General features: G+C 45.9%; 1 protein-coding gene across 7 annotated transcripts in view; it reads right to left on the bottom strand.

The window, feature by feature from the left end:
• The window catches only part of CCDC92 (coiled-coil domain containing 92), a 40,597-nt gene that overhangs the window by 7,870 nt on the left and 15,056 nt on the right, over positions 1 to 17,671 (bottom strand). For 3 of the 7 annotated variants that reach the window (XM_069557660.1, XM_069557659.1, XM_069557661.1), the window contains one exon: positions 7,934 to 7,980. The exons of the other annotated variants lie outside the window; for them this stretch is intronic. The gene's annotated coding sequence lies outside the window, so the exon portion shown is untranslated. The remainder of the gene's footprint in view (positions 1 to 7,933; positions 7,981 to 17,671) is intronic. 7 annotated transcript variants of the gene reach the window in all.

The raw sequence follows: 17,671 nt of genomic DNA, 5'->3' as shown, positions 1-17,671 counted from the left end.
GTGTTAGTTCTAAAAGGTCTTGTAGGTCTTCATAGAACCATTCAACTTCAGCTTCTTCAGCGTTACTGGTTGGGGCATAGACTTGGATTATTGTGATATTGAATGGTTTGCCTTGGAAACGAACAGAGATCATTCTGTCATTTTTGAGACTGCATCCAAGTACTGCATTTCGGACTCTCTTGTTGACCATGATGGCTACTCCATTTCTTCTGAGGGATTCCTGCCCGTAGTAGTAGATATGATGGTCATCTGAGTTAAATTCACCCATTCCAGTCCATTTTAGTTCGCCAATTCCTAGAATGTCGACGTTCACTCTTGCCATCTCTTGTTTGACCACTTCCAATTTGCCTTGATTCATGGACCTGACATTCCAGGTTCCTGTGCAATATTGCTCTTTACAGCATCGGACCTTGCTTCTATCACCAGTCACATCCACAGCTGGGTATTGTTTTTGCTTTGGCTCCATCCCTTCATTCTTTCTGGAGTTATTTCTCCACTGATCTCCAGTAGCATATTGGGCACCTACTGACCTGGGGAGTTCCTCTTTCAGTATCCTATCATTTTGCCTTTTCATACTGTTCATGGGGTTCTCAAGGCAAGAATACTGAAATGGTTTGCCATTCCCTTCTCCAGTGGACCACATTCTGTCCATTTAGGTATGACCTAAATAAAATCCCTTGATTATACAGTGGAAGTGAGAAATAGACTTAAGGGCCTAGATCTGATAGAGTGCCTGATGAACTATGGAATGAAGTTCATGACATTGTACAGGAAACAGGGATCAAGACCATCCACATGGAAAAGAAATGCAAAAAAGCAAAATGGCTGTCTGGGAAGGCCTTACAAATAGCTGTGAAAAGAAGAGAAGCGAAAAGCAAAGGAGAAAAGGAAAGATATAAGCATCTGAATGCAGAGTTCCAAAGAATAGCAAGAAGAGATAAGAAAGCCTTCTTCAGCAATCAATGCAAAGAAATAGAGGAAAAGAACAGAATGGGAAAGACTAGAGATCTCTTCAAGAAAATTAGAGATACCAAGGGAACATTTCATGCAAAGATGGGCTCGATAAAGGACAGAAATGGTATGGACCTAACAGAAGCAGAAGATATTAAGAGGTGGCAAGAATACACAGAAGAACTGTACAAAAAAGATCTTCATGACCCAGATAATCACAATGGTGTGATCACTCACCTAGAGCCACACATCCTGGAAAGTGAAGTCAAGTGGGCCTTAGAAAGCATCACTACGAACAAAGCTAGTGGAGGTGATGGAATTCCAGTTGAGCTCTTTCAAATCCTGAAAGATGATGCTGTGAAAGTGCTGCACTCAATATGTCAGCAAATTTGGAAAACTCAGCAGTGGCCACAGGACTGGAAAAGGTCAGTTTTCATTCCAATTCCAAAGAAAGGCAATGACACAGAATGCCCAAACTACTGCACAATTGCACTCATCTCACATGCTAGCAAAGTAATGCTCAAAATTCTCCAAGCCAGGCTTCAGCAATATGTGAACCGTGAACTTCCTGATGTTCAAGCTGGTTTTAGAAAAGGCAGGGGAATCAGAGATCAAATTGCCAACATCTGCTGGATCATGGAAAAAGCAAGAGAGTTCCAGAAAAACATCTATTTCTGCTTTACTGACTATGCCAAAGCCTTTGACTGTGTGGATCACAATAAACTGTGGAAAACTCTTCAAGAGATGGGAATACCAGACCACCTAACCTGCCTCTTGAGAAATCTGTATGCAGGTCAGGAAGCAACAGTTAGAACTGGACATGGAACAACAGACTGGTTCCAAATAGGAAAAGGAGTACATCAAGGCTGTATATTGTCACCCTGCTTATTTAACTTATATGCAGAGTACATCATGAGAAACACTGGACTGGAAGAAACACAAGCTGGAATCAAGATTGCTGGGAGAAATATCAACAACCTCAGATATGCAGATGACACCACCCTTATGGTAGAAAGTGAAGAGGAACTAAAAAGCCTCTTGATTAAAGTGGAGAGTGAAAAAGTTGGCTTAAAGCTCAACATTCAGAAAACGAAGATCATGGCATCCAGCCTCATCACTTCATGGGAAATAGATGGGGAAACAGTAGAAACAGTGTCAGACTTTATTTTGGGGGGCTCCAAAATCACTGCAGATGGTGACAGCAGCCATGAAATTAAAAGACGCTTACTCCTTGGAAGAAAAGTTATGACCAACCTAGATAGTATATTCAAAAGCAGAGACATTACTTTGCTGACTAAAGTCTGTCTAGTCAAGGCTATGGTTTTTCCTGTGGTCATGTATGGATGTGAGAGTTGGACTGTGAAGAAGGCTGAGAGGTGAAGAATTGATGCTTTTGAACTATGGTGTTGGAGAAGACTCTTGAGAGTCCCTTGGACTGCAAGGAGATCCAACCAGTCCATTCTGAAGGAGATCAGCCCTGGGATTTCTTTGGAGGGAATGATGCTAAAGCTGAAACTCCAGTACTTTGGCCACCCCATGAGAAGAGCTGACTCATTGGAAAAGACTCTGATGCTGGGAGGGATTGGGGGCACTAGGAGAAGGGGACGACCGAGGATGAGATGGCTGGATGGCATCACTGACTCGATGGATGTGAGTCTGAGTGAACTCCGGGAGTTGGTGATGGACAGGGAGGCCTGGCGTGCTGTGATTCATGGGGTCGCAAAGAGTCAGACTCGACTGAGTGACTGAACTGAACTGATGACGTATTGTCAGGAGCAGGGAGGGGACTGGAAATGTGGCCCCTTTTCCACATCACAGCATGGGGTTCAATCTTACTTGTGGGGACGTCACCAGTGGTCTAGTGGTTAAGAATCTGTTTACCAATGAAGGGCACTCGGGTTCAATCCCTGGCTTCCCTGGCAGCTCAAGTGGTAAAGGATCTGCCTGCAATTCAGGAGACCTGGGTTTGATCCCTAGGCCAGGAAGATCTTCTGGAGGCAGGTACAGCTACCCACTCCAGTATCCTTGCCTGAAGAACCTCAAGGACAGAGGAGCCTGCCGGGCTATAGTCCACGGGGTAGCAAAAGAGTCCGACACTACTGAAGTGGCTGAGCATGCATGCTCGGGTTCAATCCCTGGTTGGGGAACTAAGAATCCCACATGCCAAGGGGCAACTAAACCCATGCCACAACTAGAGCAGCCCCTGAGCCACAATGAAGATCGGTGTGCCACCACTAAGACCCAAGGCGGCCAAATAATACATATTAAAACATGTTTTACTTGTAACAAATTCAATGATTTAAATAAGCATTCACATTCTATCTGCCTTCATGAGTCAGCGACTTGAACTGCGCTAAATCTGTTATTCAGTAATTCATTACCATAACTACAGAAATAAAAGTGTGCCTTCGAAGCTTCCCATTCACGTGGGCAGGCAGTCTGGAGAAGAAGGGACACAAGACAGACAGGGGAGTGTGAGTGTGTGATGGGCAAAGCCGGCTCTGTCTGGAGCTCTGGCAGTTGGAGGACAAGGGTTTTTCAGCCCTGTGATACTCCATCTGGATGCTGGTGTCTCTTCTTCCACAACCTACCCTGACTTAAAAGGCCCAGAAGAGGAGATACCATCTGGGCAGGGCATCCTCTGGTTGTTGGATGTCCACGAGAGAGACAGGCTCACTTAGGTCCAAGGACACAAGTGTCATCTCCTAATGGGATCCAAATTACTGTCAATACATGATTTTCTCATCAGCACAAAGAGGTAAATGGTATCACTGACTTCCGGAGAATAGAGAGTTGCTGCTGTTTTAAAAGAAGGTGATGGTTTGGGACTGCCCTGGTGGTCCAGTGGCTGACTCCGTGCTCTCAGTGCAGAGGGTCTGGGTTCCATCCCTGGTCAGGGAACTAGATCCTACATGCTGCAACTAAGAGTTCACATGGCACAACTAAACATCTGACGTGATGCAACTAGGACCTGGCACAGCCGAATAAATAATATAAAATAAATATTTTAAAAGAGAGAAGGTAATGGTTTAATGTCATCTCCTTGGCTACTGATGACATGGAATCGCCGCAACGACTTAATCCTTCCAAGAAGCTGACATGAATGAAGCTACAGAAGCATCCTGTTTAGATCAAGGAGACGCAGCTGAGAGACGCAGACAGTCTGGAGGAAGGGATGGAATCGGTCCTGGGAGGCTGAATTCAGCATCTCTGAGGCGCTATGGGATTCAGAGACATGAAGGAGCATTCGTGACCCCTCCCTGAAAGGGTCAGTGCGACGGATGAAGGGAAAACAGAGGCGTCTGCTGAAGATGAATAATGCATCCGGCTTGAGCAAAGGGACTCAGGCCCCCTCAGCTGTGTCAGCCAGTAATGGAGGGTGACATCCATAAAGCGTGGTTGCCAAAACACTGCATTTTTCGGGTCAAAAGGGCACATACTACATGTTGTGGGCTCTTTGTACTGCAGCTTTTTGTCTCGAGGCAATCCCGTTTCTTCTCTCAGTGTTACCAGGAGCCATCGGCAATTTTACAGTTATTTGCCTGGTCAAAGGCAGCGTGGCCTGGCCACGGGCCCTCTTCTCCCCTGGGAGATGCAGTCCTCGCTGTGGAGGATGAGGTTCCGGCCGGGGTAGCAGTCAGAGGGCAAGCCTGCCCTCCACCCACATCTTCCCCAGGGAACCCTGGCAGAAGCAGACGCCTTGGGCATCTCAAAGTGGGCCCACCTGCGGAACCGGTTACCTTGTGTTTGGAGGTTAGGCCACATCCATGTGTTTCTCCCACTTTGGCAAATTCACTAGGGAAGTAAATCTCTGTGAATTTGCTGTTTGCTCTACATGTTCAGAAACTTAACACTTGAAAAGGGCTGAGTTCTATAAAGGCTGGCACCAGGCCGCGACAGCTTCCCAGAGTGGGGAGGGACATTAACATCATCTCCTGGTGATGACATGCTCTCCGTGATGGTTCTCAGAGAGACGTGAGGACCCCGACCTTGCTGGGTCTGCTCTGTCTCGGCCTGAGGACAAATGGCCCATCAGTAGCTCACGTCCAGTTGTCAACTGAACTCACAACTAATGTCCCTTCCTCCCTTCCAGGGCTTTACTGTATAAGTGATGACATTAGGATCTTATTTATGGAACTGTCTCTGCCCACACGAGCACAAAGAGTGCTTTCCCACCACTTATGTCACTTCACAAACACCCCTCTGGGGGAAAACAGAAACCTTCTACCTACCCACAAGTGAAAGGGTAGTTCGAGAAATGCCGCATCTGAGCCTTGCTCCTCGCCCTTGGGTCCTGTGCGTGGATCTCAGTTTCATTCAGGGATTCAGATGCTCTCCACAAAGCACATGTCTCGTAGTGCTCTGTGGCCGAGGGGGAAAGGAGCACCGTCCGTTGCAGGAGCGTCTTGGCCGGAAGGGATGCAGTCCCCACCGCCTCCCCGCAACCCCTGGCAGACCACCAGGATGGGCCTGGAGCACCACTGCTGACACAGGCAAGAGTCACCACTGCCTACACTCAGGTGAGACAGTCAATGACCGAGAAGGCTCTGCTGTCCATCCAACACAGCAGAAGAACTCACCAACAATTTTTTTTTTTTTTGACCACACCACTCGATCCCTACCAGGGATCGAACCCCATACCCCCTGCATTGGTAGTGAGGGGTCTTAACCACTGCCCCACTGGGGAAGTCCTGAGTCTTGCTCTTAATACCAGCCAGGGTTTCCAGGAAATGGGCGAGGGCGTTCTAGGCCTAGCCAGCCTTTCTTTGGAAAGCAGCCAGGCAGCACAGGAAGAGACGACGAGGTACTGTCACGTGACGCGTGCGTCCTGATCCTTGGCCTGTGCCCAGTCCAGGAGCCGGGGCCACCATCCCTCTCTCCCTGTCCAAGGCCAGGCTCACAGGAGCCCTCGGGGGCCGCGTCAGCACAGAGCCTGTTCTGGGGCCAAAAGCAGTGCCTCAGCTCGGCCACCAGCAGCCAGAAATGGCTCTGGGACTCCAGTGGCGGAGGCACTTGAGCCAGATTCATCTTTTCTCCTTTTAAACAGGTACCTTGCTTTTGCTTTGACAGCTCTCCTAGGCACACTCACATCTTGCCTATGTTCTCCTCTCAAGGCATAGCCCTGATCGTGTCATATCCCTCTGACGTTCTTGGGGTCCAACTCCACGTTCCCAGAGGCCCTGCCTGCCAGCTGCCTCCGCTCAGCCTCCCCCGGCACACCTACGCTGCTGGCCTCTCACCCTCGGCGTCTGCCCCACTCCGCACCCCAGCACGGGGCTCTGCACACCGGTCCTGCAGTCTACACTGCTCCTGGCAAACCACCGCCCACCCCTGTGAGCCCCTCTTCTCCATGTCTGCACTCCTTCCTGCATTATGTACGAGCTTCGGATACTTTTCTACGGCTTCCCGAGGGTGCTGAGTGGGGAATCTCAACAAGAATTACAGGGCATTAATAAAAAAGCACTGCCACAGTGCTGATTCGAACATGACCTCATCCCGTAATTTCTTCACATGCCAGAAGCAATATTTTAAAGTATCCCTGGACCACACTTCTTAGACTAAAAGAAATGGAGTATCTTTGTTAGGGAAGGGTCTCACCATTTAAAAATGGGACATTTCTTTGTTCCTGGGTGATCGAAAGTAGACCTATCTTTTTTGCTCCACACAAAGCTTGTGGAAATAGGGTAATAATTTTAGAATCTGAAAAAAAAAAAATAGCACACCCAGTACTCACGTGGTGCTGTGAATTAGTTATAACAAGCTATTTTAGATTCTAGTCATGAATAAGTTATAACCCATTCACATCTGGTTCTCAGGCCATGAACCACCAGAAAGACGGGAGTCCGGCTGCCTCTGCAGGTGCTCGGCAGGGCCTGAGACCCAGCAGGAGCTGCCTGGCTCTGTCCAGACCCTCAGCGTCCAAGCCTTTTGTGCATAAGGACCTCTGCGGCTTTTCTTGCGGGAACTCTCTGTGTGACTCTGGTGTCCTTTAGCTGAAGCACTGTCATGGTGAATATGAAGGTTGGCCAGAGGACAAAGGTGGCGAGTGTCGTGATGAAGTGTAAGAGGAGAAGAGATGGTTCCCAGCCTTGAGGTGGTGCCCTAAGTAGATTCATGCACTTGGGAAAGGCTGAGGGTGGAAAAGACCTTCAAAACCAACTATTCTGTATTTCCACACCTCTGTATTTCAAGGTCAAGAACCTGCAGCCCAACAAAGATTTGCTTAGCACAGTGGGATTAAAAAAAGGGCAGAAAGGCAAAAGTCTTGAGGTGCTTGAGTGTTTAGGGGTTAAATATAACCCTATCTTATCACTAAAACCATCATAATATCCAAGGGAGCCAGTCCCAGTGCTGAAATTTTGCTGGTAGTCCAGTGGCTAAGAGTCCAAGCTCCCAACGCAGGGGGCTCGGGTTCAATCCCTAGACAGGGCACTAGATCCCACATGCCACACAACTAAAGATCTGGCATGCCTCGACGAAGACTGAAGATCCCATGCACTGCAATGAAGACACGGCAAAGCCAAATAAACAAATACATAAAAAGGGTTAAGTGCTCAATGCAGTCACTTATGGTGTCTGGCATGTAGTAAGTCCTCTGTAAACGTTAGCTATATTATTTTATGTAAATGTTGGTCAGTATACAAATATTGTTTACGTGGTCCCACACTAGGGTATGATGTTTCCTGAACATCATCTAAGTTTGAAAATGAGCTAGCAAAGGATTCAAGTTCCTTCCAAAGAGGAAAACATAAAAGCAGATGGGGCATTTTCTGATGGCCTTTTCCATTTTCACCGGAGAGAAGCCATTCAGGGAAGTGAACAGAGACAGGCAGGCGGAGCCAGGCACCCTAAGGGACAGTAGAACCTACTTCCTACTTTGAATCAATCTGTAGGACTCTACAAGAAGCTACAAGAAGGTTGAAGGCTAATTAGGCCATCAGCTGTCAATCCAGGATATCTGCTTGCAGGAAGGGAAACTTACCGTCTCTGAGAAGTGAATCCTGACGTTATTCTGCGTTCACAACCATCCTGGATAAAGACACTGTTGTGAGTTGCACGACCCTGTCATTTCTACTTGCACATATTATTTAAGAAATTCAACTGATAAGTCATCTGAGAGTCCTCAAGAGTTGGGGCACCAAGAAAAAGGACGGCATTTCAAGGAGACAAAAGCATTCATCAGCCACTCCAAAAATATTGATAAAAGGAATGGACACCATTAAAAAGTAGAAGCAAAATGGACACTGAAAATAAAAGGTGCAACTGTTTTTTAAAGTGACAAAAACTCTTGTTTGTTAATCATTCTTAAGGAATTGGGATATTTTTTAAAACTAATACAACGGGGGGTCGAGAGCTTAGCACACCAATCAGAACCTTGGGTTCCAATTCAGACTCAGCCACGTTCTAACTGTAGCCTCTGCCTGCCCCTACTGTGTCCTCCCATGACACAGGGAACAGTAACAAGACATAGTGACCAGGGGATGTCTCAGATAGAGCACTTAACCTATGTCTGGTCTACTGTGATAAAATGGTACTGGAACTAAATTTGCACTCGTCCACATGAGTGGAAACTGGGTGGAGATATTTTGTGAGGTCTGTTCTCTGTCTGGGTGGATAGTGCATATCATCTTTTAATAGATGGTCTGTAAGCTTCCCAGGTGGCACACTGATAAAGAATCCACTTGCCAATGCAGCAGACGCAAGAGATGTGGGTTCGATCCCTGAGTCAGGGAGATCCTCTGGAGTAGGAAATGGCAACCTGCTCCAGTTTCTTCTTGCCTGGAAAATCCCAGGGACAGAGGAACCTGGCGGGCTATCGTCCATGGGGCTGCAAAGAGTCGGATGTGACTGAGCACATAAAACTTCTTTAATGATGAAAATATATTACTTTATCGTCAGAGAAAAATATAAAGCAGTTTCTCTTAAAAAAACATAACCACTAACTATCCACTAGCAAAGTGGTATCATATGTTTTAATTATGCTGTTTCAGGGTAGTCTCGGGTTTACCAGAATGGAGAAAACTTGATGGGAAGGCAGTTTTTATAAAAACAACAATTTAGTGTCCCTGAGACATGCAGAAAATGATTGTGACGAGCCCTTGAGTACCTCCCCACCCCCATGTGTTATACCTTCCTGTAATTCTCTGACATTATCCATCATAAAATATAAGGCCCATCAATAGTTCTTTAGCCACTGACAGCCATTTCCTCCTTGAAAGAATGCACAGCCTAACATGAAAGCTGTAATAGATGTGATTAGAGGGATCCGCAATTAGGTGGGGAAATACGATACGTGGTCGTCTGGGAAGTCTGCAGTCACTGGAGGCCTACACGATGGATTTATGAACCATGACTCTCTGCAGTCTGATTAGCTCATAGTTTAAGGGGGGGCGGGTTGGGCTTCTATGTAAAAACTCATATGTCAAGTGTCGGTACACCGGTAGGGGCTTGGCCCTTCTGTGTGAACACGTCTCAGGAATGAAGCAGGTCTGTGTTTCAGGTTGTCTAAAAGGCCCTCAGAGTGGGCAGCGCAGGCCAGGTAAAGATAAGCATGTGCAGCCCCATGGTCTGAAGCCACACGGTACCTTTCAGGAGTGCCCGGGGCCTCCTGGAAAACTGGGTGACTTCACCCACTACGGCAGACCCCACTCCAGGAGGCAGGGGCGCCAGCACCCCATCGCCCCTCCCCGACCCCGGCCAGGAGGGACTGCCCTTGGGGCATCACGTCAGCACACAGTTAGCTCAGTGCTTCTTGTTTCAGGGAAGGTGCTTCTAAGGAAGTAGGTGGCCAAGGCTGGTGGGGCTGTGATGGCGCCACTCGGCCCTTCCTGTCCTCCTCCTGCTCTTTCTGGGCAGCCTCCAGCTGACTTCCCCCAAGGATGACCCAAATAGCTTCATTTCAGAAGCTAGAGCAGAAAACATTTGCAACTAATAGAGATGCCATTCGTGAGCTTCTGACAAGCTTGTGGTTGAGCCAACAATCTAGGGACATATAAAACCTCACAGCTCACCATACACCTAGTTCTACCTAGTGATATTTGCCTTTAAATGGAAAGGAAAATTAGCAGGTCATATCTGATGAGTGGTTCCATTTCTACATCTGACTGTGATTACTGCAGATTTTAATTGTCTGTGGGTTGATTTCTCTAAGCTATGGTGACCCAAATGCCAAACTGTCTTTTCACACTAATGAAATAAGAGATACTTCTTAAATGTTACTGCTTGATGATCACTATCCTAAACTGTATTTCTGAGGCTGAGATGTGTTCAAGTGAACACTTGCTTAGAAAAAACTGTGTGTGGTTTGCCAAACAGATGAACCATTTCAATGGATTTAGCTGATAGGGCTTTTCTTTTATCTATCTTGTGGGCCTGACTAATAAGAGTATAGGTTTTAAGGAAAGAAAGGCATCATTAATCAAAGCTCTATACACTTTAATTAAGCCATACTTTTCTTTTATTACTTACAATAAAGTAAACTAGTCAGTTGTTTCAGTAGTGCTAATAGAACCTATTTAGCCAAACTCTCACTGGGCATCTAAGAAGATGACCACTGATACATAGAAGCACAAGCCTTTATCCTTGTGCATATCCTGAGATATGCAGATAAAACCACTCCAGTGGCAGAAAGCTCAGCAGTGGCCACAGGACTGGAAAAGGTCAGTTTTCATTCCAATCCCAAAGAAAGCTCAAACTACCGCACAACTGCACTCATCTCCCACGCTAGTAAAATAATGCTCAAAATTATCCAAGCCAGGCTTCAACAATATATGAACCGGATATTCAAGCTGGTTTTAGAAAAGGCAGAGGAACCAGAGATCAAATTGCCAACATCTGCTGGATCATGGAAAAAGCAAGAGAGTTCCAGAAAAACATCTATTTCTGCTTTATTGACTATGCCAAAGCCTTTGACTGTGTGGATCACAATAAACTGTGGAAAACTCTTCAAGAGATGGGAATATCAGACCACCTGACCTGCCTCTTGAGAAATCTGTATGCAGGTCAGGAAGCAACAGTTAGAACTGGATATGGAACAACAGACTGGTTCCAAAACAGAAAAGGAGTACATCAAGGCTATATATTGTCACCCTACTTATTTAACTTATACGCAGAGTACATCATGAGAAACACTGACCTGGATGAAGCACAAGCTGGAATCAAGATTACCGGGAGAAATATCAATCAATCACCTCAGATATGCAGATGACACCACCCTTATGGCAGAAAATGAAGAGGAGCTAAAAAGCCTCTTGATGAAAGTGAAAGAGGAGAGTGAAAAAGTTGGCTTAAAACTCAACATTCAGAAAACTAAGGTCATGGCATCCAGTCCCATCACTTCCTGGCAAATAGATGGGGAAAAAGTGGAAACAGTGACAGATTTTATTTTCTTGGGCTCCAGAATCACTGTGGACAGTGACTGCAGCCATAAAATTAAAAGATGCTTGTTCCTTGGAAGAAAAGCTATGACCAACCTAGACAGCATATTAAAAAGCAGAGACATCACACTTTGCCAACAAAGGTCTGTCTAGTCAAAGCTATGTTTTTTCCAGTAGTCATGTATGGATGTGAGAGTTGGACCATAACGAAGACAGAGCACTACAGAATTGATCCTTTTGAAATGTGGTGCTGGCGAAGACTCTTGAGAGTCCCTTGGAAACTCTCAAAGAGATCAAACCAGTCAATCCTAAAGGGAATCAACCCTTAATATTCACTGGAAGGACTGTTGCTGAGGTGGAAGCTCTAATAGTCTGGCCACCTGATGTGAAGTGCCAACTCACTGGCAAATACCCTGATGCTGGGAAAGACTGAGGGAAAGAGGAAAAGGGATGACAGAGGATGAGATGGTTGGATGGGCATGAGTTTGAGCAAACTCAGGGAGATGGTGAAGGACAGGGAAGCCCGTTGTGCTGCAGTCCACGGGATCGCAAAGTGTCAGATACGACTCAGCAACTCAACAACAACAATCCTTGTGCTATTCTAGAAAGCTCTGCCCATTCCCAGTCCTGTCGTCCTTTGTTGTTGTTCAGTCATGTCCAACTCTCTGAAACCCCATGGACTGTGGCATGCCGGGCTCCACTGTCCTGTGTGTCATACTGGACAGCATTATAATTGAGCTAGGCAATCATGCAAACTCAAGTCACCTCCCAGCTTGTCCTTCTACAAAATGGGCCTACATGGGTTATTTCCAACAAGTTTAAAGGATAGTAAAGATCTCTGAAATCATTAAAACAGTCCAACAATAGTCAAGTCAGTGACTAAAGGCACCAGGGCCAACCATTTAGTTTCAGTAATTACATATCCTCCGGTGGTCACTAATAAAATATTTTTATGGGGCTTTTTCCCTTAAACACACTTTTTTGAGTTTTTTTCTTTTTTAAAAATTATTTTTTATTGGAGTATTGTTGCTTTACAATGTTGTGTTAATTTCTACCACGTGTGCAAAGTCGCTTCAGACTCTTTTTGACCTTGTATACCATAGCCCAGCAGGCTCTGCTATCCATGGGATTCTTGAAGTAAGAATACTAGGGTAGGTTGCTGTGCTCCTCCCCGAGAGGAACTTCCTGACCAAGGGGTCGAACCCACTCTCTCACGCTTCTTCTGCAGTGGCAGGCGGGTTCTTTACCACTGGTGCCACCTGGGAAGCCCAGTTTCTCCCGTACAGCAAAATATCAGCCATACATTTACACAAATCCTCTCCCTTTTGGACTTTCTTTGCATTCAGGTGAGTTCAAATAGTTTTAAAAGAAGATAAACTTATTCTTTTAAAAAAAGGCATTTACCTAGCTCTTCATTCCCTAGAACCTTTTTGACTGGGGCAGCATATCCACCTGAGGTTGCTTGACCTCTTGACTGTCTATCTACTGAGCTGAGAGGTCCGAGATAGATTATCCACGTCTTCAGAAGTGTCCTTTCTGTGAGCTTCCTGTGCTGTGTAGAATAAATGAGGCACTTTTACTGATGACATTTAGGGCATCTCCCATGAAGTTCTTTCTACTCACAATGATTCTTTATTGTGTCAGGGATCAGGAGAATTCTTAGAATTCTATATTGCAGTTCTTTAGTAGGTTGCTCATTGAGTTCCAGGGCGAGAAGAAAAACTCCACACAAAACACTGATCTATTAAGAAGGTCTGGCATTTAAAACAAACAAGCAACACTGAGATCCGGATGAAGCTGACGCGCGTGGGAACGAGGCAAGGGAGGCAGGTGCTGTGCAGGTAATTTAAGGTTTGTCTTTGCAACAGAATTTGGCTCAGTTTAGATAAATAAGCCATCATTATGAGCCATTATCCCAGTAGAAATAAATAAAAACAAAGAAAGGTAACATAAGAGGAAGGGCCACTGTATTTCATAGATTATGTCAGCTGCAGGAGGGGAGAAGGAGGAATTGGGGAAAGAAAACAATCACTGCATTTTATATTCATGTGGATTTTCCAGAGAAGGGGATGCAATTCAGTATTTTCTCATTCTTCCTGTCCTTGACCTTGACGCTATTTTCTTGTGTCCCTTTTTCTATTTGTACAATGACCTTTGTTTTCCTCTCATATTTGACCTCATGCTTCCTCCGTGGGGTTAATAATAATCCTCCATTCATGGCACTCTTTCAGGGCTCACTTTACCAATAGATACTTTCAATAATGTAGCCACATGTTTGTGTTTTTAAAAATACTTACTTGGCTGTGTTAGCCAGGTCTTAGCTGTTGCACATGGGATCTTCCCTCTTAATGTTGCGGCATTAGGACTCTTGGTTGCGACCTGTGGAAATGCGTTCCCCGACTAGGGATTGAAACTTGGCCCCCTGCATTGGGAGCATGGAGTCTTCATCACTGGACTGCCAGTGAAGTGCCTGTATCCACATTCTTGGAACTTGGCAATTTTGGTTTAGAGTGCTCAGATTTTCCATTTGAAGTCCAAAATTCTTGGGTGTTTCAGTCTCCTGGTTGGACCAAAATATGGTGGAATCTATTGGTCATTTGGGAGCTGGTGGAATTCGTTTTTCCTCCCATTTTTTTCATAACTGGATGGTCACCCTGGATCACGTGGGGCACTTCTTTTGCTGATTGTGGGAGGGTGTGAAGCAGCTCCTGTCTCAGTGAAAACAGATGCCCAGAGATGCTTTTCCACTGGCTTTATTCTGCTTTTCTAGGGGGTGACCGCTGCAGAGCGAAGCGAGCTTGCAGACAGTGATGGTGTTGGTGACAGTCTGTTCCGTCTCCCCCAGCTCTGGCCAGACACAGCCTCTGGGTTGGTCTGAGGCACTTGGGGCAAGAAAATACTCAAAGGCATTTTTTAATCATGTAAAGCTAAACATCATTCACAAAAATAGTCATTATGGCTACGATTTACTGTTTATGTGTCAGGCTTATAGATAACCACATAATTCTTTTTGAAAAATATTTATCTGGCTGTGCCAGGTCTTAGTTGCAGCACACGGGATCTTCAATTTTTGTTGCAGTATGTGGGATCTTAGTTCCTTGAGCAGGGATCAAAACCGGGCCCCTCTTCATTGGGAGCATGAAATCTTAGCCACTGGACCACCAGGAAAGTCCCTCTTTTTCTTTTTAAGGAAGGAGAAACTGTGCTAACACTTTTAAAATCAGGAAAGATCTAACCCTTAGCGTAGAACTTCATTGAGCTGAACTGTAAAGCACTCAGAGATAAGATGTTACCAAGATGTAAAATCCTGTTGGCAGTGGTCTGCAGAAGGGAGCTGTACCTGAGGATGAGCTCCAGTGATGCGGCAGGTAGGGATGAACCTCTGGGCTCTGGATCCAGAGGTTGGTGGCCCCGGTCTGAATCTTGGCCCTGCCACCTGTTAAGTCTGGGCCTTTGGACAAATTATATATAAACTCCTGGTGCCTCACTTTCCTTATCTGCAAGATGGGAAAACAGTATCTACTTTAGTCAGGTGGTTGTGAAGATTAAATGAGTTAATCTAACGAGCTGCTATCCAAGAGAACTTCCTGCCGTGGTAGAAATCCTCTCTTCTCTGCTGTCCAACAATGTGGCCACCAGCCACATGAGCCCCTGCCACACAGGTAGCTGATATGTCTGAGAAAAGGAAAACTTTGTTTTATTTATTTTGATTTGAATTAATTCAAATTTAAGTTGCCCTACGTGGTTAGGGAGGGTTTCCCTGGTGGCTTAGTGGTAAAGAACCCACCTGCAGATGCAGGAGATGCACGTTCGATCCCTGGGTTGGGAAGATCCCCTGGAGGAAGAAATGGCAACCTACTCCAGTTTTCTTGCTTGGAAATCCCCATGGACAGAGGAGCTTGGTGGGCTACAGTCAGTCCATGGGGTCAAAAAGAATCAGACATTAGTTAGCGACTAAACAACAACGTGACTTGGGGCAACCACACTAAGCTTTACAGATTTGAAGTATTTACAACTGTGCCTGGAACTATGTGCTGTCTGCCATTACTACCCTGACGTGGAGCACCATCCACGCGTGTTCCCCCGGCTCCCAGATAACACCACTGCGGAGTCTGCTGGGGCCTGCTGTCACTCTGCGCTGCAAGAACACTTTCACAATTCTTAATACAGTTTTTTTAAGTTGATAGGTTGTATTCTCATTTTTATTCAGTTCAAGAAAATTTCTTTTTTTGGTTGCCCAGCATGTAGGATCTTAGTTCCTTGACCAGGGATTGAACCTACACCCCCCAAAATGGAAGCGTGAAGTCTTAACCAGTGGACTGACAGGGAAGTCCCAACTATCTTGTCATTATCATCATCCCATCCCATCTTGAGTCTTTATAGCACTAATCACTATCTAAAATTAGGTCATTTATTGATCTTTCTTACAGGACTAGAATACAAGCTGCATGAGAACAGGGTTTTCTCTCTGTCCTCCGTTATAATATGAGCATTTAGAGCATGGACTGCCTCCCTCTAGTAATCTGAGCTGGCCCTTTAATAAGAAAGGGTTCTAGTTGAGAATTTAGTGGTAATTTCAATCTCTGGTCTGACTCCCCTCCACCCCCTGCCACATTAGATAGTGTATATTGTATTAGTGACACGAGAGGACTTGGAAATATCAATACTATCTTGACGGGCATGGGGATAAGCCAGAGGAGGAAGCAGTGCTAGTTCACGCAGGCCTCTGGGAAGTTTACAAATAAAAATGCCCCAAATCTCTCAAGCCACGTACAAAGGAAATATAGTTTAATTTCAGTGGGAGGGGAAGGGGGGCTTGTTGAGGATGCTCTGCAGAGCCTGTGACATACAGGATCCCACTGGGCACAGCTTACTGACACCTGGACAGTTAGTTCTGTTAGGGGCCGACTGTGTGTGCTCGCCAGCATTAACACAGGCACAGTGCCAAACCCGAAAGGTGGCTCTACCCGTGGGAATTGATCTGGCTTCATACTTTCTCACCTCTCCAGTGGAGGCAGAAACTCAGAAATTCAGGAAATGCTCATGCCAAGCTTTGATGATTGTTTTTCTGGCCCATGATGGAATGAGAGAAAAAGGACAATGCGGTGACTTTTCCATAAGGCTAAGTTTATTTGGTTCAGAGGGTGAGTCTTTATTTTCATTTTAGAAATTCCCAATTGAAAAATGCACTGTTCAAAGAATTATGCAGGCCTAGAAACCGTTTGAGTCACCAAGAGGTTTATGGTGATGGCCAGGAGCTTAACATCATCATTGTCTTTTTTTTTTTTTTTAGTAATTCAGTATTATGGAAGTTCACTTTATTTAATTGGCTGCCTTGGGTCTTAGTTGCAGCACGTGGGATGTTCGTTGCATCAGGTGGGGCTTTTTGTTGCTGCCCTCGGACTCACCAGTAGTGGCTCATGAGCTCAGTTGCTCCAAGGCATGTGGTATTAGCTCCCCGACCAGGGATCGAACACACATCCCCTGCATTGCAAGGCAGATTCTTAACCACTGGACCACCAGAGAAGTCCTCTCAATTTTGTCTTCTAATTTTTCTTTTGAAGTTTAGGAGGCCCATTACAACAGGTCGAGCAACCATGCTTCCTTTTACATATGCACTGAGGTTAAAGGTCAAGCCAGCATATGTTCTACAGTGCTCACTGTGTACTCAGTCCTATGCCTACAGCTTACTGGGGATGTGAGGCTCAGCCGCCAGAGTACAAAGAAAACAAAGTATAATTAAATCCTTGTGAGGATGCCAAGTCAGGGACCAGGGGAAGGGTAACCCAGCACAGCACCTGGAGCTCCTTCTCATTTACCTGCCTGTCTACTGTATGAGGCTTTGTGAATCCCAGACAGGTGGGGGCCACATCCCAATCATGTTAGTGTTCCTGGTACCTTACAAATCACTGGGCACGTGGAGCTGCCTGAGAAACATCGAGTGGCTAAGGCTGCAGTGACCTAGCTGGTCTCAAGAGGCCAGGACGGAAGCTGACCCTCAACGATGGGCAGGGTTTACACAGGAGGAGGTGAGAATGAAGTTTTGAGAGTCACAGAGAGACCACTATACTGTCCCACATGGAAAACGCATTCCGGTGAGTGGTAAAAAAAAAGTCAAACAGAAAAGTGAGGGCTGGATTTGAGCTACGTATTAAAAGTCACTCAGAAAAGCTGAGCTGGAAGAGAGAGGAAATGGGGGGAAAGTTGAGTTTTTACCCATTAGAGCCAAAGTGCTACCAGAGGGAATTGAATCTGGCAGGGATGATGCAGTGGGGAAGGGAGGGGCCGGGAAGGGCAGCAGCCACACAGCCTGAGGCACCAGGGACTCAGGGTGAACAAGGCCA

This window comes from Ovis canadensis, chromosome 17, assembly GCF_042477335.2.
Source record: "Ovis canadensis isolate MfBH-ARS-UI-01 breed Bighorn chromosome 17, ARS-UI_OviCan_v2, whole genome shotgun sequence".
Classification (NCBI taxonomy): domain Eukaryota; kingdom Metazoa; phylum Chordata; class Mammalia; order Artiodactyla; family Bovidae; genus Ovis; species Ovis canadensis.
The sequence above is the reverse complement of the archived record's forward strand: the minus strand, read 5'-3'. Positions and strand labels throughout refer to the sequence as shown.